General features: G+C 45.2%; 1 protein-coding gene across 1 annotated transcript in view; it reads left to right on the top strand.

Annotated features, from left to right (window-relative positions):
- The window catches only part of GABBR2 (gamma-aminobutyric acid type B receptor subunit 2), a 1273589-nt gene that overhangs the window by 902692 nt on the left and 344340 nt on the right, over positions 1-26557 (top strand). The window lies entirely within an intron of this gene.

Raw genomic sequence — 26557 nt, 5'->3', positions numbered from 1 at the left:
TATTTCTTTCTGCATTCTTCCATCCAGCGTCTTCCCTCTTTCTCTCCCCATCCTTCCGTTTTCCCTCTCTCTCTCCCCATCCTTCCATCTGTTTTTCCCTCTCTCCCCAATCCTTCCATCTGTGTTTTCCCTCTCTCTCCCCATCCTTCCATCTGTGTTTTCCCTCTCTCTCCCCATCCTTCCATCTGTGTTTTCCCTCTCTCTCCCCATCCTTCCATCTGTTTTTCCCCTCTCTCCCCATCCTTCCATCTGTTTTCCCCTCTCCCCAATCCTTCCATCTGTTTTTCCCTCTCTCTCCCCATCCTTCCCTCTGTTGGTTTCCCTCTCTCCCCAATCCTTCCCTCTGTTGGGTTCCCTCTCTCCCCAATCCTTCCCTCTGTTGGTTTCCCTCTTTCTCTCTCTCCCCAATCCTTCCCTTTGTTGGTTTCCCTCTTTCCCCAATCCTTCCCTCTGTTGGTTTCCCTCTTTCTGTCCCCAATCCTTCCCCCCCCCCCCCCCCCGCGACACTCCGGGCGAGTCCTGCACTTAGTTTTTTTTTTTTAAGACTCAGAACGTGCGAACGATGCAGCCGGCAGCGATTGAAAGAGGCTGTCTGGGCTGGCGTCTGCGTCGGAGCTTCCCTCACCCTCTGCGAGTCCCGCCTTCGTTGTTACAACTTCCTGTTTCGCGGGACTCGCAGAGGGTGAGGGAAGCTCCGACGCAGACACCAGCCCAGACATCCTCTTTCAATCGCTGCCGGCTGCATCGTTCGCGCGTTCTGAGTCTTAAAAAAAAAAAACTAAGTGCAGGACTCGCCCGGAGTGTCGCGGGGGGGGGTGGGGGGGACAAAAACAGGTGCCGGTACGCCGTACCATTGCGTACCGGCACAAAAAAGCACTGCTAATATAATGCCTTCGCTGGATTCATGGAAACCATGATTGAAGCATTTGTTTGTACTAGAAAAATTTACAGCATTTAGACTTGACAAAAGCCAACGATTTGTTAAAATATGGTCTCTGCAGAGATATCTAGAAGTAGATGTTGCTGTATAATTTCATTTTGTTTATAGGTGAAGGGGCAGGGGTGATGGAAGGGAGGGATAAGATATAAATGGATCTTTCATCTTTGGATTGTATTTTGATGTATTGTGTTTAGATGTAATCGTCCGTATGTGTTTGATTTTGGTTTACTGATATACAAAATAAGTTAAAAAAAGAAAGAAAAAAGCAGTATAAAGGTGTGGAGCTGCTGCCTAGGCTGCACAGCTGATGGTTCTGCCAATCCCACCCCTTCTAATGTGGACTTCCTCTTTCTGAGGGGCAGAACCAGAAGATCCAAGGGTGTGGCATAGACAGTGGCTCTGCATTTTTAAGCCACTTTTTGTTTTCAACGGGCTTGGCTGGCAGGGGGCTAATGAAGCTGTGAAACTAGACAATGGGGAAGAGCACACTGGACCAAGGGCAGAGAGACCATCCCCTCTAAAGTTTTCCCAGGGCCCCTTAGGTGGCTAAAGTGGCCGTGCTTGGAATCCTGCTGAAAAGTGCAAACTTTGGACTTCAGCGCTAAGTTAGGCCCAATTGTTCAAATACTGAAGGACTGGTACTCCAGGCCATAGATTGGCTATTTATGTTGTCTGTTTTGAGAGATGGACTAGTACGTGCTATGAATTTACAGGAGCAGGCCACGGGGAGAATTTCTGAGAACAAAGACTGACTTTTTGCTTGTTTATTTCTCCTCACCTGTGAAAGGAACAGGCTACCCTTTCCCTGTACATCAATAAAGTGCCTTGTTTTACTTTTAACCCTCTGTGTAGCTGTGGTTTATTCAGGGCCCAGACCTGTCCGCTATCCACACTGCCATAAGGCTATTCTGCCTAACTCCTATCACCCAATCTCAGGACTTTTATTCCTAACAAATTTGCTTCAGTGGGTTGTTTGACACAGTTATGTGACTTTCTTAGTCTGCACCATTCTTTGGATAACTAACAGCTAAGATTTCACTTTTGGTCATTATTTGATTGAGATGTTGCTAATCTTTTATGTAATAACTTATCTTCCATCTTGAAAAACCTGTTGCTACAGTCATGGTAATCTTTTGGCTTTAATGTCTACATTTCACTCTGAACTATTCATTATTGCTGCAGCATCTGCATGATATAGGGATAACTGGAACAGTTTTATGGTAGACCATCTTCATTAGCAAATAATATGATGCCACAAAACATTCACATAATAGCACAGTGCTCCAAAATAAAGACTAGCATCAATAGCAATCATTGTAGAACAGCAAAACTTATTTCTTTTTATATTTTAGCATATACCTCTTCCCCCACCCCAACCTAATGCTCCACCCTCCCTCCCTCCCTTCCCTCTCTCCATTCTATTTAAACTTGCAACCCATTAAGAAGACTACAGAGTTGTGAGGTTAGAGTACCTAAAAAAGAGTCCCAGATTTCTAAAAATCTCATAATGGCATTCTGTCCCGATTGTAGAGCAGTCATTCTCTCCATGTGCAGTAACATAGTAGATGACTGCAGAAAAAGACCTGCATGGTCCATCCAGTCTGCCCAACAAGATAAACTCATATGTGTATACCTTACCTTGATTTGTACCTGCCTTTTTCAGGGCACAGACCGTACAAGTCTGCCCAGCAGTATTTCCCGCCTCCCAACCACCAGTGCCGCCTCCCATCTCCGGCTCTGGCACAGACCGTATAAGTCTGCCCTCCACTATCCTCGCCTCCCAACTACCAACCTCTCTTCCCCCACCTGCTCCGCCACCCAATTTTGGCTAAGCTTCTGAGGATCCATTCCTACTGCACAGGATTCCTTTATGCACATCCCACGCATGTTTGAATTCCGTTACCGTTTTCATCTCCACCACCTCCCGCGGGAGGGCATTCCAAGCATCCACCACCCTCTCTGTGAAAAAATACTTCCTGACATCTTTTTTGAGTCTGCCCCCCTTCAATCTCATTTCATGTCCTCTCATTCTACCGCCTTCCCATCTCTGGAAAACCGCCTTCCCATCTCTGGAAAAGATTCGTTTGCGGATTAATACCTTTCAAGTATTTGAACGTCTGTATCATATCACCCCTGTTCCTCCTTTCCTCCAGGGTATACATGTTCAGGTCAGCAAGTCTCTGCTCATACGTCTTGGAGCGCAATTCCCATACCATTCTCGTAGCTTTTCTTTGCACCGCTTCCATTTTTTTAACATCCTTCGCAAGGTACAGCCTCCAAAACTGAACACAATACTCCAGGTGGGGCCTCACCAACGACTTGTACAGGGGCATCAACACTTCCTTTCTTCTGATGATCACACCTCTCTCTATACAGCCTAGCAACCTTCTCGCTACAGCCACCGCCTTGTCACACTGTTTCGTCGCCTTCAGATCCTCGGATACTATCACCCCAAGATCCCTCTCCCCCTCAGTACCTATCAGACTCTCCCTGCCTAACACATAAGTCTCTCGTGGGTTTCTACTCCCTGAATGCATCACTTTGCATTTCTTCGCATTGAATTTTAATTGCTAAACCTTAGACCATTCTTCTAGCTTCCTCAGATCCCTTTTCATGCTTTCCACTCCCGGGTGTCCACTCTGTTGCAAATCTTAGTATCATCCGCAAATAGGCAAACTTTACCTTCTAACCCTTCGGCAATGTCACTCACAAATATATTGAACAGAATCGGCCCCAGCACCGATCCCTGAGGCACTCCACTACTCACCTTTCCCTCCTCCGAGCGAACTCCATTTACCACCACCCTCTGTCGTCTGTCCGTCAACCAGTTCCTAATCCAGTTCACCACTTCGGGACCTATCTTCAGCCCATCTAGTTTATTTAAGAGCCTCCTGTGGGGAACCGTGTCAAAAGCTTTGCTAAAATCTAAGTAGATTACGTCTATAGCACGTCGATAATTCAATTCTCCAGTTACCCAATCAAAGAATTCAATGAGATTTGTTTGGCACGATTTCCCTCTGGTAAAACCATGTTGTCTCGGATCTTGCAACTTATTGGCTTCTAGGAAATTCACTATCCTTTCCTTCAGCATGGCTTCCATTACTTTTCCAATAACCGAAGTGAGGCTTACCAGCCTGTAGTTTCCAGCTTCTTCCCTATCACCACTTTTGTGAAGAGGGACCACCTCCGCCGTTCTCCAGTCCCTCGGAACCTCTCCCGTCTCCAAGGATTTATTAAACAAATCTTTAAGAGGACCCGCCAGAATCTCTCTGAGCTCCCTCAATATTCTGGGGTGGATCCCGTCCGGTCCCATGGCTTTGTCCACCTTTAGCTTTCCAAGTTGTTGATACACACTCTCTTCCATGAACGGTGCTCTATCCATGCCATTCTCAGGTGTACTTTTGCCAGTCCCTCACGGTCCTTCTCCAGGATTTTCTTCAGTGAAAACCGAACAAAAGTATCTATTTAGCAAATTGGCTTTTTCTTCATCATTATCTGCATAGCGGTTCGCTGTATCTTTTAGTCTCACAATTCCCTTTTTAGTCCTTCTTCTTTCACTAATATATCTGAAGACATTTTTGTCGCCCCTCCTTACATTTCTAGCCATTTGTTCTTCCGCTTGCGCCTTCGCCAGACGTACCTCTCTCTTGGCTTCTTTCAGTTTCATCCGGTATTCCTCCCCATATTCCTGTTCTTGAGATTTTCTATATTTCTGGAATGCTAACTCTTTAGTCTTTATTTTCTCAGCCACTTGCTTGGAGAACCATATCGGTTTCCTTTTTCTCTTGCTTTTATTTACTCTCCTTACATAAAGGTCTGTGGCCCTATTTATTACTTCTTTCAGCCTGGAACGCTGCCCTTCCACTTCATGTACGTCCTCCCAGCCCATCATCTCCTTCCTCAGGTATTCCCCCATTTTACTAAAGTCAGCACGCTTGAAATCCAGGACTTTGAGTTTAGAGTGGCTGCCCTCCACTTCAGCTGTTATATCAAACCAAACCGTTTGATGGTCACTGCTTCCCAGATGTGCACCCACTCGGACATTTGACACACTATCCCCATTTGTGAGCACCAGATCCAGCATCGCTCCCTCCCTCATGGGTTCCGTCACCATCTGTCTGAGCAGAGCACTTTGGAAAGCATCCACGATCTCTCTACTTCTTTCCAATTTGGCAGACGGAACCTTCCAATCTACATCCGGCAGATTGAAATCTCCCATCAACAGAACCTCTTTTTTCTTTCCTAATTTTTGAATATCCGCGATCAGATCTTTATCTAGTTCCTCTAATTGTGTCGGGGGTCTGTAGACAACACCCACTTGGACCGAGGTTCTATCCTCTCTTTTTAAGGTGATCCATATCGCTTCTTCTTTTCCCCAGGTCCCTGTCATTTCAGTCGCCATGATATCATTCCTCACATACAGAGCTACTCCTCCACCTTTACGACCCTCTCTATCCTTCCTAAATAGATTATAGCCTGGTATGCTTGTATCTCATTCGTGGGAACCGTTGAGCCATGTCTCTGTGATTGCAACAACATCTAAGTCTGCCTCCAACATCAGGGCTTGAAGGTCATGAACTTTATTGCTTAGACTATGAGCATTTGTGGCCATCGCTTTCCATCTATATTTCTTGGTATGTGTTTCAACATTAGTGATTTGGGGGTGTCTTTTCACTTTGGGTACCTTCATGTCTTTTTGTTCCAACTCTATTGCTTTTTCCTCTGCCTCAGTTCTGTTTTCGGGAGCATTACAGTGCTGTAATGGAGCAAAAGAATTCTTTAGTGGCAACACTTGTGCGGGTGGATGCTTCTGTGTCACCTGACAAAGTCTGCCTGAGCCTACTGTGAACCATCTGTTCTTATGTGGTTTTATTCTTTGAGGGAGTGGTGAGAAGCTATTTTTCTGTGCAGTCCTAGAAGCTGCTTTAATTGTATCCAATTCTTGCATTACTTTACTGAGCTCTTATTGAAAACTAGATAGCTGAAGACAGATAGGACAAGCTTTAAGTCTCCAGATGATTGGCCTTGAAACTAAAGCACCACAATTATTGCAGAGAATAAAAGTCATCCTGATTGGTTGAAATGGGTATGAACAGATGTACTATGTTGGGTTAACAGTCTGCAAGACTGCCTTTGTATGATTGAGTAAGGTAATGAGGTTTGGTTTGTCTATAAATGAGTGGAAAACCCTGGGGTGGGTGGGGTTATAAGTCCCAGTGTGTCAGCTAACTGCTGTTATCAAGGCAATTTTGTAGATGGGGACCAGAATTGGTACAGTCTAATCAAAGAATTTTCAATTGATTTAACTTTCAAAATTGCCCTAGTCATGCACAGGATTTCTCTACAGAGTAAGCGTAGGTGATTTGCTTGAATCCATGAGATGAGAATGCTAGTCGATTGATTAATTATTTAGAGACCCATAATATTCTCTGAAATACTGTCTGCTTTTCAGAAAGGTTTCAGTACTGAAACCCTTTTAGGAATACTATTATCTGAGATAAAAGCTGGCACAGGGCCATCAAGTTATATTACTGTAGTTTGACTTGTCCGTGGCTTTTGATCTAATTGATCATGATCTTCTGTTTCACTTATTGAGCACTATTGGAATTTCAGGAAGATCATTTTCCTAGTTTAGTGGGGGGGGGGGGGGTCCTTTGTAAAAGATCTTGTAGAGTAAAATGGGCAGATGAGCTCTCGGAGTCATAGCAAATGAAATGTGCAATCCCCAAGGGTTCTCCACTCTCCCCAATCCTTTTCAGTATTGTGATAGCCGCCGAGAGGGGGGGAAGGGGGGCAAAATTCCCCGGGCCTGGGCCTCCAGGGGGGGCCTGGTGCAGGGGTCTCTCTCTCTTTCCTGCTCCTGATGGGACCTGGGTGATCGCGTCCCGACAGGAGCAGGAGAGAAAAAAGCCCGGCGGCGCCCCCCCCCCCTTGCATTGCCAGTCTTCAGGCCGCACATGCTCAGTTTTGAGACTGAGCATGTGCAACCTGAGGAAAGCAGCCACAGGGGCAGGCAATGCTGGGCAGAGGAAGGAACCGTGCTGCCTGCAGGTGGCAGGGCCAGCCAAGGTACTTCGGGCAGGCGGGAGGGAGGTGGTGGCGATGACGATTTATTTTGGGGGGTGGGGGTTGGCGGCGAAGGCGGCATCGATGACGATTCTGCCCTGGACCTGGCTCAGTCTCTCGGCGGCCCTGAGTATTGTTATGGCAACTTTTAGTCAAAAGCTTAAAGATTTGGGAATACCCTTATGCTGAGGCTATAACTTTATTGCTTTCTTTAAAAGACTTTGAGGGGCATAATCAAAAGGGACGGCCAAGTTTTTCTGAGGACATCCTCGCAGGACGTCCCCGAGAAGGGGCGGGGAAACCCTTATTATCGAAAAAAGATGGACGTCTATCTTTCATTTCGATCATATGGTCGGGGACGCCCAAACTTGGAAATTTAGGTCGACCTTAGACAGGGGTGTGCTGGTAAATTTTTAACAACAGGCTCTTTCTCTCTCTCTGCGCATAGCTAGCCCTGCAATTTGGGGGGGGGGCATGGGTGGACTGGGGGGACAACGCATGCCCCTCTCTCTCCACCTCATATAGGCATGCTATGGACTGCCACCACACCCCACTGCTTGTTTCTGGCTTTGAGCAGCAAGCTGGGACTTCTTGCACATGCAGGAGAAGTCCCAGCCTGCTGCTCAGAGCTGGAAATAAGGAGCAGGGAGCAGCAGCAGTCTATTCACTTGGCTGGCGAAGCTCAGCATTCCCACCAGCAAAGTAAAAGAGAATTGAGGTGGGGGCCTGAGCGCACATTTTGGGAGCCAGTGGTTAAATTAGCCATGGAGGGCCTACGTTAACAACCGGCTCCCAAAATTCTTCAAAACTTAACAAACGGCTCTCGCGAGCCCGTGCGAGCCTGCTCCAGCACACCACTGACCTTTGAGATGGTCGTCGTTAGACTTGGTCGATTCTGATTTTCGGTGATAATGGAAACTGAGGACGCCCATCTCAGAAACGACCAAATCCAAGCCCTTTGGTCATGGGAGGAGCCAGCATTCGTAGTGCACTGGTCCCTCTGACATGCCAGGACACCAGCCGGGCACCCTAGGGTCACTGCAGTGGACTTCAGAAATTGCTCCCAGGTGCATAGCTCCCTTACCGTGTGTGCTGAGCCCCCAAAACCCACTACCCACAACTGTACACCACTACCATAGGGTGCGGTGGGTTTCTGGTGGGTTTGGAGGGCTCACATTTACCACCACAAGTGTAACAGGTGGGGGGTGGGGTGGGCCTGGGTCCGCCTGTCTGAAGTGCACTGCACCCACTAAAACTGCTCCAGGGACCTGCATACGGCTGCAATGGACCTGAGTATGGCATCTGAGGCTGGCATAGAGGCTGAAAAAAATATTTTTAAAAAATGTTTTGAGGGTGGGAGGGGTTAATGACCACTGGGGGAGTAAGGGGAGGTGATCCCCAATTCCATCCGGTGGTCATCTGGTCAGTTCGGGCACCTTTTCATGGCTTGGTCATAACAAAAAAAAAGGACCAAGTAAAGTCGTCCAAGTGCTCGTCAGGGACGCCCTTCTTTTTTCGATTATGGGTTGAGGACGTCCAAATGTAAGGCACGCCCAAGACCCGCCTTCGCTACACCTCCGACATGCCCCCGGGAACTTGGAAAGCAGTTGGGGCGCCCAAAATCGGCTTTCAATTATGCAGATTTGGGCGACCCTGGGAGAAGGACGCCCATCTTCCGATTTGCTTCAAAGATGGGCGTCCTTCTCTTTCAAAAATAAGCCTGATTGGGGTCGATACTCAGCCGACTGTGATCAGCATTTTGCTGTCCACTGCCAGCCACTAAACCAGGAAATTGAATGCCAGCCATGTCTGTGCACCAGCATTGAATTTCTATGCTTGCAGAGTCAGCTAACATATATTCGGTTGAGGGGTCCTTTTACTAAGCTGCGGTAAAAGGGGGTCTGCGCTAGCGTCAGCATATGCTTTTGACATGCACTGAGGCCCCCTTTTAACACAGTGGGTGAAAGGCTGCCCATTTTAAAGAAAAAGTGTGATATTCAGCACTTAACTGGCTGTGGGTTACCGCATGGTGCCCTTTTACTAAAGGTTTGGTTGCAGCAACAGGCTTGCTGCCTGCCAATCCGGAACTACTGCTGGGCTACTGCAGAAGGCCGACAGTATTTCCCACCCCCAGTGCGCACCATTTCCGGTGCTACAGTAATTTTTTAGATTTTTGTAGCGCTGGAACTTAACTGATGGTAATCGCTGCCCAGTTACCACCAGGTTAGTGAGGGAGCCCTTACCGCATCTCAGTGGGTGGCAGTAAGGGCTCCCCAGCAAAATGGCTATGCAGTAAGTGGTTCATTTACTGCACAGCCATTTTGTTTCCCCAAATATGGCTAGCCTTTTACCTGCTGCAGTAAAAGGCCTCAGCGCTTGTCAAAAATATGCGCTGACGCTAGCGCAGGCCCCCTTTTACCGCAGCTTAGTAAAAGGACCACATAGATAGGACTGACTTTTATGCAGTCCTATCTATGTGGTTAGCCTGGCAAGTTAAGTTCTGAATATCAGCACTCAACTGGTCAAGTGCTGACTGTACCCCCAGAACACCCCCAAAATAGGTTTTGAGTTCAGTGCTAACTGGTTATTTTCAGCTGTGCTAACTGGTTAAGTGCCACTGAAAATGACCAATGAGCTCTGAACAAGCAATTGAACAAGCCTGGAGCTCTGGCTGGTTAAATCACGTTGAATATCAACCTCCATTATGTTTCGTATTTAAGAGAGCTTTGATATTGTTGAGAACTGAGCATCCTGTATTCTTTAGAAGGTACATATGGACAAGACCAAATTTATTTGGTTATCCTCTTTTCTGTGCCTTTTTCAACTGATAAAGTCATGGTTAAAAATGTGGAATTTGAAATTGAATCTTCTCTGCATTTATTAGAGGACATTTTGGATTCTTATATGCAGGGGCGTAGCTACGTGGGGCCAAAGGGGCATGGGCCCCTGTAGATTTGGCCCTGGCGCCCCCCCCACCACCAACCCCTTCAACCCCCCCTCCTGCCGCCGCTGTCGCCGTCAGGAAGTCCTCTTCTCCGGCGCGGTCGCATAGCTGATCTGCAAGGCTTCTGTTTCTGTGAGTCTGATGTCCTGCACGTACACGCTCTGGCTAGGCTCTGGAGGGCAGAAGAGATACCAAGCAAATCTGTTCTTAAAAAGGGATTTTGGCAAGCATACTTTCTCAACAAACTGACTGTGTTAAAATATGAGTGTCTTGCGATATTTTGGAAAGCCTGAGCACCATTTTTTGATGGTAATATAAGCAGGGGGAGGGAGGGGGATATTTTTAACTTGATTATTTTTATTCGGTGATATGAATGACATGATATGAGAACTATTTTTTGTCCACAATGAGCTTTGATATTTATGTGGAAGCTCAAATGATTAAAACCTTTCTTCCCAAGAGTAACTTTTCGATACCTAATACAATCATTGGTCCTAAGCCATGCAGATTATTGCAACGGAATCTACGCGGGCTGCAAAGAACAACTCATAAAAAACTCCAGACTGCCCAAAATACAGCAGCCAGGCTGATATTCAGCAAAACACACTTCGAAAGTGCCAAACCCCTCCGAGAAAAGTTGCATTGGCTCCCAATCAAAGAACGGATCATCTTCAAAATCTGCACCTTAGTCCACAAAATCATGTACGGCGTAGTCCCAGGATACATGACAGACCTTATAGACTTACCAATAAGAAACAAAGTCAGATCGTCAAGATCCTACCTAAACCTATACTTCCCAAATTGCAAAGGACTGAAATACAAAACAACTTACGCAGTCGGCTTCTCCTACATAAGCGCACAACTATGGAATGGGCTCCCAAAAGCTGTGAAAACAATCCACGACCACTTGAACTTCAGGAAATCACTAAAACCCAACCTCTTCAAAAAGGCCTACCCCAACGACCCCACGTAACCCTTTTCACCTACCAACACAGCAAGACTATGATCGAACAGGACATCACGCAATCTTCATCCATTCCGACCCTCCACTTATACCTCATACGATCACTATACAACTTTGTATTTGTTATCCACCGACTGGGCAAATGCCTTTGACGGTACTATGTAAGCCACACTGAGCCTGCAAATAGGTGGGAAAATGTGGGGTACAAATGCAACAAATAAATAAATAACAATGTTTTCTTACTTAAAAGTGAGCAATAAGGGAACTATGAGACAATGGATAGGCTGGGGGGAGGGGGAGAGAAATTATAGTTGAGTTTATTGTCTAGATTTTGTTCTTTACTTTAATTTTTTATTAAATTTTGCAAACACAAAAACTACAAATAAGTTATTTTAAAAAAGGCCAAGTTAGCAACACTCTACAATTCAGCATTGTGTTCATCTGATCGTGAGCCCTTGTGCCTAGGCTGAGGCTTAGGAAGGACCTTGGCCAAGGCCTTGGGTAGACCAAACAGGCGCTAAGCAATACCATGGGCCACTAAGCCCCGCACACTCAGGACAATAAACAAGCACCACCAGAAAAGGGAGATAGACCACTCAGGCGGGCCGCAAGGCTGATCCGGAACCCACCCATAAAGAGTCCAAACATACGGGCCTCATGGGCAAACTGGAACTGAATCATACACTGGGGAAGGGAAAAGAACAACGAGGGGTCCCCGAAGGGACTGGAGCTCAAGCAACGCACACAGCACCAGCCAGTGACACAAAGGGAAGGGCGACAGACAAAACTGGTGGATACAGCCTACGACCAGAGGGAGAGAATACAAACAAAGGCTACAAAGAAACTCAGGTGGCAGAGGGCAAAGCCCACGGGGAAAAAGGGAAAGCCGGGGACAGAATGGGACACTATAGACACGGAATCTACAAGAGCGAAGCTCCACAGGAATGGCTAAACAGGGAAAAACAGACTGAAGGAAAAGGCTGCTTTCAAATAAGGACAGGAAAGAAGCAGGCACACAAGAGTACAGAAAGGGATAAGGCAGACAGCAAAGAAAGGCTCACAGAAGGCAAATACCAAGCACTGCACATAAAGGGTTAACACTGAGTAAAGGGAAACTTAAACAAAGTAGGAATGAGCTTACCACAGACAGAAAGGCTGCCTAACAGAGGCAGGGAGAAAGGAGGCAGAAGACAGACCCAGCTGCACTGCGGAGAAGAAATCAAGGACACGCTGGTTACAACCAGCACACACACATGGAGACCACAAACAAAAGGGGAGCAAGCAAAACTCAAAATACTCACTGTGCCATGAGCACCGACAGAGTAAGAGAACCAGAGCTCAACTGACAGGAATTAACGCTAGAGCGTCCGCTGTAGGGAGAGCTAAGTTTAAATAGGTCTGACTTCTGATGTCTGCTGCTTCAGACGTCAGCTCAATCCCTGGCAGGCCAATCAGAAGTGAGTCCTAGTCATTCCCCTGCTTGTCTCAGTAGAATCATAACACATTGCCTCAATGCTGAGCATTAACATAATCCAATGGTATAAATCCATCTTGTTAATCATCCAGGGAAACATAAAACCCCAAAATACAAATAAGTATTAAACTTTAAATGAATTCATATTGATCACGAGGGCTTGTGAGGACTTCCAATTTCCGGCAAAAGCCATCTTTGCAGCTAGCAATAGGGTCAGTATCTATTTGTTCCTATCTAGTGTTAATACATTGTCATCTGTCACCCCCAAAAGGCATTCCTTGGTAAGCTTCTCCAGTCTACCCTGGTCCATCAAAAAACACATGAGCTCATAGTCTCCAGTACACAGTTTCTCCAATAGGTTTTTCCCCCCATAGTCCCCATTTATACTTGCTGTTTGTCCAGTAAAGACAACTGGTAAGCTGATACTGCATCTGTTTATACGCTGTAACTGCTGAACATTTATGAGAATACACACGGCCCTTTTCCCCAAATTCATCCTCCAAAGAAGCACCCAGCCATTTCTCCCATAAACAGATGTTGTTTGACTTGATAATGTACTTGTTCTACTATGTTTGTGAAGTTTATAAGTGAAAATAAAGTCAAAGTTAAACATCTTTTTAAAAAAAGAATATGCTTTCCTTTGTAGAAAGAAATATTCTTGTTTAGAGAAAACAAATTTTAATTTTATAAAAAATTATTATGAAACATATCCCCATACTAATTGTTTTAAATCATTTATTCCCAATGATATTTTCAAGTGTACTATTCCATTCATACGCATATGGTTGCTCTACAGTGTAGGTGTGAATCATAGCTTCAGCCTTTTTGTCAGAGTGAGCTAGTTTGCTTAGAAGGTGCACTCACTGGCAGCTGTTTCACACTTTACTGATTATTCTAATGGCTTTCCTTTTTACAATGCAAGTGCTTTTCTCTATCATTTAAATAAAAAGGTTTCCTACCCAGAACAGTGGGGAACTGGCCTTTACTGTCACTTTGGAACCTGAAGGGGCAAATCCCAAAATATTACAGTACAAGGGAAGTGTAGCCTGATTTTGTTAATGTGACCTTTAGAAGGGTGGTTTTGACAGAACTGACAGCAGGCTAACAATCTGTTACAATAGCAAGATGGCATGGGGTCTGGCTGTGAGAAAGGGGTTGTTTATGGACCATGTTATTTTGCTGCATTACTAAATATGCAAGGCTGGAATATTCTGAACAGAATAATGTGAGTGCCATTATCATGCAAAGCAGTGAAGTCTTTCTGAGACAACAGCATACTCTAGAAAGCCACTGGATATCTTGGCATTAGCTGTTTTGAGACCTGTTTAAAAAATGTAAAAAAAAAAAATTACTCTTGATTAAAATTCCCCCACTCTCTGGCCTAATATGTCTGATGGACCAATGCACAATTTATTTTCTGGTATATCAGAGATTGGCAAAGCATGTTCCTATGAGAATACATACCTGAAGACATCAGAAAGATCACCAAACATTCACCTACTGTCCAATTTACATTGCTTTCTTTTTCTCATCTTTCAAATATATTTGCAAAAGTTAGGATACAACTTACATAAGTATATAAGTGTTGCCATACTGGGACAGACCGAAGGTCCATCAAGCCCAGCATCCTGTTTCCATCAGTAGCTATTGATTGGTTTCATGCATCCCCCTCTAAACGATGGATCTTTCTGGAACAATATATGGTGGGGGCCCTCCCTTTAAAACACCTTATCTGGCTGCCTCGTAAGTATCGTTCTCCGTTGTTGGACTAGTGTCCCTCCATTCTTTCCACTTTCCGCTATTAGTACTCCTTGTTTCTTAATCCTAAAGCTATGTTATCACGGCACACACCTATTGTAGGTAATCCCATGTTCACCCCTGGGATGGGTAGGGGTGTATTTGCTCGCTGGGCGCCGTTGGGATTGAGTACTTCAGGTCATCTATTTGAAGATGAGGAGTGTATTTCTTTTGTGTCCCTGGTTGCTGAGTACCAGCTGTCGCCCTCTGATCAGTATGCTTATGTTCAATTGAAGCATTTTTTTAGCTGCTCCTAATATTCAATCCTGTATTGTGAGAGATAATTCATTTCTGGAGGATTTGTGTGAAGATTCGAGGAGTACTAAAGGACTTATTACCTGTTTATATCAACATTTGAGTAAATTAGTTCCCTTGTACCATCTTCATAGGATTAACTGGGAGCGGGAACTGGGGTTAGTTATAGCCCCTGATGACTGGCTTACTATGGAAAAAGCTTTAGTGAAATCTATTGCTGTCTCTATTAAGGAAAATTATCACTGGTGCCTTTCTCCAGTTAGGCTGCAACATATGTTTCCAGGAGTCTCGTCTTCTTGTTGGTGTGGATGTCTGGAAAAGGGTACTATGGGTCACCTGTGGTGGTCTTGTCCCAAGGCTAGGGCATACTGGAAGGCAGTCCAGGCCCATTTGCAGGGATGGCTGGGGGGTGATGTCCAGTGGCACCCTGTGGTTTTTTTATTTGGCAAAAAGCTGAGCGGGATCACTCGTAGTCAGTCGAGATTGGTCCGCTACCCTTGTCAGGCCGCTTGCCTAAACCTGGCTAGGCACTGGAGGAAGAGGTCAGTGCCTTCCCTGTTGGGATGGATTTCTAAATTATGGTACATTTGTGATATGGAAAGATTGACTGCAATTAAACGACGAACCCAAGCGAGGTGGGAGGATGTTTGGGCTACTTTATACAGGCTTGTTCGGTGTAAAAGGGGGAAGAGGGGTAGGGGGAGAGGAAAAAAGGGGGAATTTTGATTACTTTTAGCTGTTGTTTTAATGGTGTCCTCATCCACAGAGGGGGGAGGTTGGGGGGAGGTGAGTATTACTTAAGGTCTGTTGTAGAGTTCTGAAAATTATATTGATGTATATTGACCTTATTCCTTAACAAGACAGAAGAATGGACATTCAAGTTCAGTTTGTTGGAGTGATTGGACGCTGAGTTCTGTTATTGCTAGTCATATGTTTACTGTTTTTGTTGGATGTTTGTGTCTGATCTCTCAATAAAATTCTTCTACTAATTAAAAAAAAAAAGAAAAGGAGATAGAGCAGCTTTAAAACTAGAACCTGGTGGAAGGCCAACAGTCGTTTAAAAGCGCATGGTTTGGAACAGGTATCTTTCAAAGATAACAACAAAACATGGAAGTTAGGGTATCATGATAGTGAAGTTGCAGTAGAGACCATAGAAGAGCAGGTGTATTTTTTTTGTTTAATTTCTTTATTAGTATCCTATATAATAATTCTCACCTCCAACAGGATGTGCCTGGGACCGTGCCTGCCGGAAGTGGTCTGCTAGGCAGGCACGCACTGCCCTCAGTGACATCAATGACAGACAATTTGGCAAAGCAAAACAATCTGAGTGCTGGCCATTAGGACACAGGGTTGATAGGAGAGTTTTAAAAGACTGAAGGAACCGAAAGTGTTAAATGGGGGGAGTTCTGAACGACTGAAAGACATGAACATTTGGGAAAGGAAAACAATCTGAATGCTGGCCATTAGGACACAGGGTAGATAGGAGAGTTTTAAAAGACTGAAGGAAACGAAAGTGTTAAACTGGAGAAGGGGGAGGGGGGAGTTGTGAATGATTGAAAGACATGCAAATTTGGGACAGGAAAACAATCTCAATGCTGGCCATTAGCACACAGAGTACATAGGAGAGTTTTAAAAGACTGAAGGAACCAAAAGTGTTCAGGGGGGGGGGGGGGGGGGCAAGTTCTGAATGAATGAAAGAAATGAAAATTTACGAGAGGAACACAATCTGAATGCCGGGCATTTGTACACAGGGTAGATAGGACACTTTTTTAAAAAAATGAAGGACGTGAAAGTATTACATCTTGGGGGAGGGGTGAGGAGGAAAGCGGTGGAGTATCTGGATACTGGGCATTAGGGCCACGGGGATACATAGACTTTTGAAAGCCTTAAGGAACCCAAAGTGTGGGAAGGAGGAGGAAAAGGAGGGAACGGGGTGAGGGGCATTAGGAACAAGGGAGGGGGCCCTGTCACACACTCTCATTCTCACACTCACACTGTCACACAGACAGTCTCACTCTGTCACACACCCGCACATTCACTCTGGCTCTCTCTCTCTCTCTCTCAAACATACACACTCCCAGGAAAACCTTGCTAGCGCCCGTTTCATTCATTCCAGAAACGGGCCTTTTTTAATTGTTTTATAATATCTCACAAAACAATATGATTATGCAATCAGCATTCAATTTAACAAAAAATAGGAAAAAAGTTTCAAGGAAAAAAAATCAACTCTTAAGAGCAGGTGTATTTTATTTTAATAAAAAGCAGACAAACGATTTCAAATTAACACTGTCAGCTGCAGAGCAACATGTAAATAGGAAATCCAAACATAGTTTGAAATGTCTATATGCGAACGCCAGAAGCCTAAGAAATAAGATGGGTGGGAGAGTTAGAATATATTGCACTAAATGAAAAAGTCAGATATAATAGACACTGTCATACCAGGGTACAAATTATATCATAGTGATAAGGTGGATCGAATTGGTAGAGGGGTATCATTGTATGTTAAGGAGGATCTTGAATCAAATAGATTGAGAATTCTGCAGGAAACAAAACACATCTTGGAATCCCTATGGATTGAAATTCCATGAGTAAAGGGGAAAAGGATAGTGATAGGAGAGTACTTCCATCCACCTGGCCAGGATGAACAGATGGATGTAGAAATGTTATCAGAAATTAGGGAGGCTAACAAACTGGGGAACACAATAATAATAATGGGTGATTTCAATTACCCCAATATATTTACTGGGCAAAGTAACATCAGGGCATGCTAGGGAGGTAAAATTCCTTGACGAAATCAAGGACTGCATTTATATTAAAAGCAAGAAGCCAGCAAAAGAATCAGTTGGACTGCTAGATGACCAAGTGGTAAAGGGGGCACTCAGGGAAGACAAAGCCATAGCGGAGAGATTAAATGAATTCTGTGCTTTGGTCTTCACTGAGGAAGATTTGAGAAGGATACTGGTGCGGAAGACATTTCCACAGAGCCCCCGGGCCTTCTGAACACTGTAGCAGTCAGTACCCACACTTCCAGCTGCAAACGCCAACGACCTGGCTGCACATACTTAGTTCTCAAGCATGAACTGAGAATGCATAGGGGGTGCCAATGTTGGTGACTGGAAGTGTGACTGCTGACTGCCGCAGTATTCAAAGGGCTTGGAGGTTCCACAGAGAATGTCTTCAGCTGGTCCAGCGTGGGAATTCCTGCGAGCTGCAAAGATGTATATTGCTGCTGGGTGAGCTTGGACCCACCCAAGCCCACCCATTGCTACAACACTGCCAGGCATTGTGTGCTTTTGAGATAATCCTTAGTACTACTTTGATCCATCCCTATCTTTGGGGATGTGTCCTGGAGGGTAGATAGCTCACTTCTTCACTTATTACTTCTTAATCAACAGGAACACTACAGCAAACCTAAACTTAATTGAATAGTGATATCTTCTTGTTCCCTAATCACTCACTCAGAAAGCATTGCCACAGGTTTAATGTGGTTAAACTGCGGGTTTTACTGACTGAGCAGTGCAAGAAGAGTTTCAGTGTGGGTATTAACTTGTTCAAAAGCCTTACTGCAGACTGCATGTAGAGAATGACACAGAGACAAAGTTTGTCCCCGCCCCGTCCCCGTGGGTTCTGTCTCCATCCCAGTCCCTAAACTAAACTTTTTATATGTATATATCCATACTGTAAGGAAACATGTAATGTGCTATAAAAAGTTTAGTTTAGGGACAGAACGTTATTTGCGTATGAGATAAAAATTACAAAAAACTCATGTCTCATTACTATGGGGGCATGGGAGTACAGTCTATTTGCCTTGCGCATGTGGTTTAAGTGAGTAGGGAACTTGTTTAGCGTGGGATTTAGATTTAGATCAGGATATGAATTGAGAGCTTAAAACCTGTTTTGTTTTTATCAGCTGGTATTCATTGTGATTGTTTGCACAGCTGAAGTAGAGCATAGGGTTGCTCAGTGGTGCTCACCAGTGCACTTATAAAATTTGGGAGAGATTCCATGATAGAGAAACCCATCCACCCATTAGGATAAGCCTACATTCAGGGGGCTGCCCACTTCGGTGAGTTCAGCTTCTGAGAATTTCTCCTTCTCACACAAAAATGTATTATTATTCTATTGATTATTTTGTTTTTCTTTTTTGTTAAATAGGTTTTCTAAGCTCTCCATCCATACCCTAGATATTAGTGGTTAGAATTGAGTTCTAGCCTTACCCTGGTTTATTTTGTTCATTATTTGTGTTACCAGAGATATTCTAAGGGGATTGTATTGTTGAGGGATGTGTTCAAGGCAGGACTTGGGTGTTCCTTAGACTTGGACGTTTTTGAACCATAATGGAACGCAACAAAAACTTAGATGTTTTGAGCTAGACCTGTTTTTATAACAAATAGCTGCAGTGGGAATTGAACCCACATCCCCAGTGTTAGTCTGCTACACTAACCACTAGGCTACCCCTCTACATGTAAGAAGTGCCCCAAATGACCAGATGACCACTGGAGGGAATCGGGGATCACCTCTCCTTCCTCCCCCAAATCACAAAACATTTTTCCAAACAGCATTTTCAAAAGGAAAAGGTAGACTTTTTTTTTTTTTTTTTAGAAAATGACCTTTCCTGTTCTGATTTTGGACGTTTTACAAAAAACGTCCAAATTCAGATTTAGATGTCATATCCAAAAATGCCCCTTGTGCATTTGACTTGCCCAAAGTCACAAGAAGCAGTAGTGGGAATTGAACCCATATTGCCAGGATCAAAGCCGGCTGCACTAACCGTTAAGCCACTCCTCCTCTGTTTTGGGCACCTTGCATTTGGGCATCTTTTGTTCGAAAATGGACCAAAAAAAAAAGGACGTCCAAATCACAAGACATCCATAGCATTTTCGAACACAAAAGATAGACGTCTATCTTTTTTGAAAATTACCTTCTTTCCTGTTCAGAATTTGGATGTTTTTTGTAAAATGTCCAAATTCTGATTTAGACGTTCTATCGAAAATGCCCCTCTTAGTAGTCTAATGGGCCTCCCGCTCCCCACACCAACAGCAACACACAAAAATCCCTGGGACATAATATTGAATATTCAGGAATGTCCGCTGACCTGGAAGGTACCAGGACACTGGCTGATATTCGGACTGGTGCCCAGTTAACTCGGCACATAAAGATAGGACAGTTGTTACTTAGCTGGTTAGCAAACTGAAAATTGCCACTAACTGGCTAAGTTAATGCTCAGTGCTAACTTCTCTCCCAGTCTGCTCCTAACCTGTCCGGTTAGGGGATGGCTGATTTGCAGACATATTTAGTGGCAATAACCAGTTGAGTGCTGCTGAATACCAGCTGCTGGCTTGCCCAGTGGGGTTTAATCAGGCAGGTGCCTCTCCTGCCCGGTTAAACCCTTTTGAATATCATATCCCTGATATAATGGGCCTCCTCCCTTCCCACACCCCAACCTGACCATCCCAACTGCAAAAAAAATAAAAAATAAAAACTTCCTGGTGTCTAGTGGCATCCCCTTACCCCCGATCCCTTTTCCAAGCCCCACCCCATGGACTCCCAAACCTGAAAGAGACAGGAACTATACCCACTTGCTCCTGCCTCCAGCGTCATTTACAAAAGGCAGTGTCGTGCCCTGTGTGGTGCTTCCTGGGATGTATCGGGTGGGGCTTAACTACCATATAAGCCCTTATATGGTAGTTAAGCCCTGCTCAGTGCATCCAGGCAGGGCAGTGCAGCACCATTTTGAGGAGGCTACCAGCAAGAGGAGGGAATAGGACTCCGTCCTCCTTTCTTCAAGGTAAGAGGAGGTTGGGGGTCACCACTAGACCACCAAGACTAGCCCTTGGGGAGGGGGTCAGGGTCCTGACCAGGGGTTCCAGTGGACCACCAGGGCTGTAGGTTTTGGCAGGTCAGGGCTTTGTCAAGGGATGTGCTGAAAAGCTGATCGGGCAGTATTTCTCCGAACAGTGCCAGAATTTTGAGCATCTGAGCACTATCCTGTAAACTGAGCACTACTATTGCACGCAACTGCAAAAGGAGCGTTACTGTGGAAGGGGAATGGGCACATCAGGATGTCCAACTAACCTTGTACATGCTTTATACAATATTTGCTTTTCGTGTGCAATGCTGCATTTAGACATCACCATTTACATCAGCCTTAGACATGTCTAAGCGCTCACTCCTAAAGTTGGGCACATTATTGTGACTTACATTAGTATTCTATAACAGATTTAGATTTGGTGCGCAATTGTGCCTTTATAGAATACTAGCTTAGTTCCCAGTTTTTTGGCACATAAATTGTAGCATCCTTTATTGAACTTATCCACTCTTTCCCCTCTGTCAGCTTCTCTTATCTTTGCTACTCTGTACTTCATTTGCAAGCTCTTTTACTGGATCTATTTTTTTTTTTTTGCTGTTGTATTTTGTATTTTATTGTAACTTTGTTAGCCACATTGAGCCCGCATAAGCTGGAAAATGTGGGATACAAGTGGACCAATACATAAATAAACTGAGCCCTAACTGCTTAATGCACTTCAGTAAAAGGGGCCCCGGTGGGATTTAAAGCTTTTTTGAAGAGAACAGTCCTGATGGCAAAGCGTGTCATCTTGCAATTGTGGTTGGTCACAGTGCGCCCAACTATAGCCCACTGGAGGTCCGCAATGATTCAAGCTTGTGCTCTAGAGAAAAAAGGAATTACGGACCTGGCCTCCAAGAGAGGTGATCAATTTTGTCATACCTGGTCTCCGTTCTGGGACTCTCTCACCTCGGTAACAAGAAGCAAGATATTGAACTGTTAAATTATGACTGGGTGGGGAGGGAGGAGGGGGGATGGAAGGGAGGGAGGGGGGTGAAGGGAGGGGGGATTGTTTGGGACAAATTGTAAAAAAAGTCACGCAACCCAAATATGGTATTTGTTGATTGTTTATTCTGACATAAATGTACCTTAACATACTTTGGATTGCAATTAAAAAAAGGGGGCAAACACAGGGAAATAACTACTGTACCTGAATGTAACTCACCTTGAACTACACTGGAAAGGCATGAGCAAATACTAAATAAATAAATAGATGGACATATAAACTTACCAACAGACAGGTGGACAGTTTTTCCCCAACAGGCATTATTGCTTGAATGAAACATGCCTAAAAATAGAACAAAACCCAATCATGAAAGTAAACTGCACTGACGGTTTCCTTTTTCATACATTTTTTAAAATTTCAGAACAGTTCATGAACATAAAAGTTCAGTCCCATGCTGTACAAGCATTGACACATTTCAATCGGTGTCATATTATATGAAGTATCTTTTTTGCAGAAATGTTGCTCTAATCTGATTTGCGTTGAGGCCAAACAGCTCTCAAGGAAATGGATGTGAAATAAATGAATCACTAAATTTCAGATATTGAATTTGACCAATATAAGATGCTGAACTCTGAGTCATCCAACATAATTTCATGAGTGGATTTCACACAGAATATCCAATTGTCCTAAGTAAATATGAATGAAACCTGCATATTATATTTGAATGTTACACTGCATCCCAGTTTTTACAGTGATGAAGGGATTAGACTTTTTTGTCCAAGCTTTGATCCATCTTATGGCAAGAAAGCCTTCTTGTTATACTAAAACATTTTTCTAATGTGGTAGTAGATGATATACACAGATTGCTTAAGTTAATATGAATTCTAAAACTGGAACTGAGTCCTCATTCTCTCCATGGAAGTAAATCAAGAGTATCCTGCACATCTTCTTGTCACGTCTAGCAGGATACACTTAAAATTGAAACGATAATCTTAAAAAAAAGTATATAGTGAAAAATTTTAGATCAATCAAAGTATTCTTGCGCTTCTCCAACATGAATCTCTTGACCCTGCCCTCACCATAGTACCTTCCCCTAAACATTTCCTGTGAGACCTCTTTCAGTTACCTTGGATCTTATCTTTGGAACTCCCACATTAGGAGTCACCACCCAGGAAAAGGATCTAGGTGTCATAAAATACTGAGTGGGGGGATCCAAGATGGCTGCATAGTGAGTCACTGCTTCAGACGCGCCCAGACTCTCTCCAGACAAGCGCTGTGAAGGAGCTCCGATGCCCCTGCAATATGGGAAAAAGGAGAGGCAAAGTGCGGGCTATTCCCTCTACCCCCACCGGGACCTACCTCTTGCAGCAACTGACATTGGAGCAGTTTGGGATGACGACTGGTCCGAGACATGCCTCCTCCCCTGCTATTGGTGCCGACGCTCCTTAGTTGGCCAGCAGTGAAGACGGGGTTTCTCTGAGCCCCGTCCAGCGTACGGCTCCCCCACAGCCAAGAGGGGCAGAAGCGGAGTCGGGTCCTGCAACTTGGACTCCAGATGGGGATACAAACGTGCAGGGAGGTAACCTACCCACACCAACAGAAACGCTGAGAACTGGCTCAGTGGAAGAATGAATCATCTCACAAACTATGCCTTCACAGATTGTGAGTATGCTGAACCAGATTCTAAGTACTCCCCCTCCTGCTTCTTCTTTGGGGCCCTTAGTCAAACCTGCCATAGTGACAATGGAGTCACTGTGGGATTTGACTTTTACATTGCATTCCTCCTTGCAACAGATAACTGTTAAAATACTGCTAAAATTAAGATATTGTCTGAAGCAGTCCTTTTGCAGGCACAGATATCTGCCCAACAAACCTCTGAGTTAAAACAATTAGGGGAAAAATTGCAAACATTGGAAACTTTGGAACAAGTCTCAATTAGGGATAGAAATTTTACCTTACATCATTTAGAATATCTGGAGAATCAATCTAGAAAACTTAATTTGAGACTAACTAATTTTCCTAGATCCCCCCTTAATATCACCAATTGATATGGTAAAGAAATATTTGGTTGAAATATTAGGGATATCAAGTGACTCACTGCCTCCTATAGTTCGGGCACTATCAGGCTTATTTTCAAAAAAGGGTGCCCATCTTTCGACACAAATCGGGAGTTGGGCAACCTTCTCCCAGGGTCGCCCAAATCGGCATAATCGAAAGCCGATTTTGGGCATCCTCAACTGCGTTCCATCGTGGGGATGACCAAAGTTCACGGGGGCGTGTTGGAAGCGTAACGAAGGTGGGACTGGGGTGTGCCTAACACATGGGCATCCTCGACTGATAATGGTAAAAAGAAGGGCATCCCTGACGAGCACTTGGGCGACTTTACTTGGTCCATTTTTTCTTACAACCATGCCTCAAAAAGGTGCCCGAACTGACCAGATGACCACCGGAGGGAATCGGGGATGACCTCCCCTTACTTCCCCAGTGGTCACTAACCCCCTCCCGCCCTAAAAAAAAACTTTGTAAATATTTTTTGCCAGCCTCTATACCAGCCTCAAATGTCATACCCAGCTCCCTGACAGCAGTATGCAGGTCCCTGGAGCAGGTTTAGTGGGTGCAGTGCATTTTGGGCAGGCGGACCCAGGCCCACCCCCCTACCTGTTACACTTGTGGTGGTAAATGTGAGCCCTTCAAAACCCACCAGAAACCCACTGTACCCACATGTAGGTGCCCCCTTCACCCCTTAGGGCTATGATAGTGTTGTACAGTTGTGGGTAGTGGGTTTTGGGGGGGTCTCAGCACCCAAGGTAAGGGAGCTATGCACCTGGGATCAATTTGTGAAGTCCACTGCAGTGCCCCCTAGGGTGCCCGGTTGGTGTCCTGGCATGTCAGGGGGACCAGTGCACTACGAATGCTGGCTCCTCCCATGACCAAATGGCTTGCATTTGGTCGTTTCTGAGATGGGCGTCCTCGGTTTCCATTATCGCCGAAAATCGGGGACGACTATCTCTAAGGACGACCATCTTTAAGGTCGACCTAAATTTCGCAATTTGGGCGTCCCCGACCGTATTATCGAAACGAAAGATGGACGCCCATCTTGTTTCGATAATACGGGTTTCCCTGCCCCTTCGCCAGGACATCCTGCAAGGACTTCCTCAGGAGAACTTGGGCGCCCCTTTCGATTATGCCCCTCCACATCTACAAAGTAATACAAAATTGGAAGGTGGAACTTTTCAACCACAGATAGGAGACTGTATGAATCTAACATCATTTTTAGAATCTTCATTGGAAGTTATCATTCAGAGAACTACTGTGGTGGTCTCTTTTGCCCTGGAGATGGTCCGAGATGCTGTCCTGAAACTTTCCTTTAGACATCTGGAGAGGCATAATCGAACGTCGCCGGCGATCTATGTTGGCGGCGGCGCTACAATTGGCCGGAACCGTATTATCAAAAAAAATGGCCAGCCATCTTTTTGTTCGATAATACGGTTTAGCCCGGCTAAATGCCTTGGATGTCGCCGGGTTTGAGATGGCCGGTTTTGTTTTTCAGCGATAATGGAAAAACATGCCGGCCATCTCCAACCCGGTGACATCCAAGGCATTTGGTCGTGAGAGGAGCCAGCATTTGTAGTGCACTGGTCCCCCTCACATGCCAGGACACCAACTGGGCACCCTAGGGGTCAGTGCGGTGGACTTCAGAAAAACCTCCCACATGCATAGCTCCCTTACTTTGGGTGCTGAGCCCCCCAACCCCCCCCCCCAAACCCACTACCCACAAATGTACAACACTACCGTAGCTCTTAGGGGTGAAGGGGGTTTTGGAGGGCTCCCATTACCAGCACGTGTACAGGTGGGGGGGGGATGGGCCTGGGTCTGCCTGCCTTAAGTGCACTGCGGTACCCACTAAAAGTGCTCCAGGGACCTGCATACACGCAGGCCTCTAGGACTTGTTGCTGCTGTATAACCTTGGCACAGGAGTTCACACCTGAAGACTAATCTCTTTGAAAAAGTCCTTTATTTGAATAAGCACATTTACTCACAGTTAACTGCAGATCAGAGGTTGTGCCCCACTGGCAAAGAGTCTCCCTGGTACTGAGATTAACAGTAGGTCAAAGCTGGTAGAGGTGTACAATGCCCTCTTTCAGCCACATTCAAGGTAAGAACTAAGTTCTCTAACGTGGGTAACACATGAAAGGGATCTAAAACTGCCTTACAAAAATGGCCACTACCTCATGGATTACCGGAAACACAGGGCACACTCTGACCCAGTTAGCAGGGGGATAAGCACCAAGGGAGTAGAGTCCACTACCCTACACCCACCAAAATGCATTGCTGATGTGACTCTGCAGTGCACCTAACAGAAAAGGTGTAACACTCACCCGAGAGCCAAATCACAACCAGGGAAAGGCTGTCAGAGGATAGAACACATTCTGCTGTCATGGAGGTGGGTACGGCATTTGAGGCTGGCATACAGGCTGGCAAAAAATGTTTTTATTTTTATTTTTTTAGTATGGGAGGGGGTTGGTGACCACTGGGGGAGTATGGGGAGGTCATCCCCCATTCCCTCCAGTGGTCATCTGGTGAGTTGGGGCACCTTTTTGAGGCTTAGTTGTGAAAATAAAAGGACCAAGTAAACCCGGTGAAATACTGCTTAATGCCATTTTTTTTCCATTATCGGCGAAAGCCAGCTATCTGGTAGCCACGCTCATACCCGCCCATGTCCCGCCTTCGCTTCGCCGCCGACACGCCCCTTTGAACTTTCGCCAGCGAGGCGACGGAAAAGCGGCAATGCTGTCAAAAAAAGCAGCTTTCGATTATACCGATTTTGCCGCTTTTCCGAGATCGCCGGCCATCTCCCAATTTGTGTTAGGAAATGGCCGGCCATCATTCTTAGTAGACTAGCCACATAGACATCCCAGCAAAGCAGTGGGGCACCCTACAGGGGGGGGGGACTTCACAAAAAATGTTCCAGGCACACATCTTACCGTTACCCCATTATACTGTATGATGAGCCCTCCAAAACCCACCAAAAACCTGCTGTATCCAATTGTACACCACTACAATAGCCCTTATGCCTGCAGGTGTCACCTATATGTGGGTATAGTAGGCTTTTGGTGGGTTTTGGAGGGTTCACACTTTCCACCACAAGTGTGACAGTCAGAGTGAGATATGTGCCTGGGACCCCTTCTCTACAGTGCACTGCACTGACCACTTGGTGAATCCAGGGACCTGCTTGCTGTTCTAATAGGACTGGCCATAACATCTGAGGCTGTCACACAGGCTGGTATGTACTGTTTCTTTCACATCTTTGGGGCGTGGGAGAGGG

Source organism: Microcaecilia unicolor, chromosome 1 (genome assembly GCF_901765095.1).
Source record: "Microcaecilia unicolor chromosome 1, aMicUni1.1, whole genome shotgun sequence".
In the NCBI taxonomy this organism is placed as follows: Eukaryota; Metazoa; Chordata; class Amphibia; order Gymnophiona; family Siphonopidae; genus Microcaecilia; species Microcaecilia unicolor.
The sequence above is the reverse complement of the archived record's forward strand: the minus strand, read 5'-3'. Positions and strand labels throughout refer to the sequence as shown.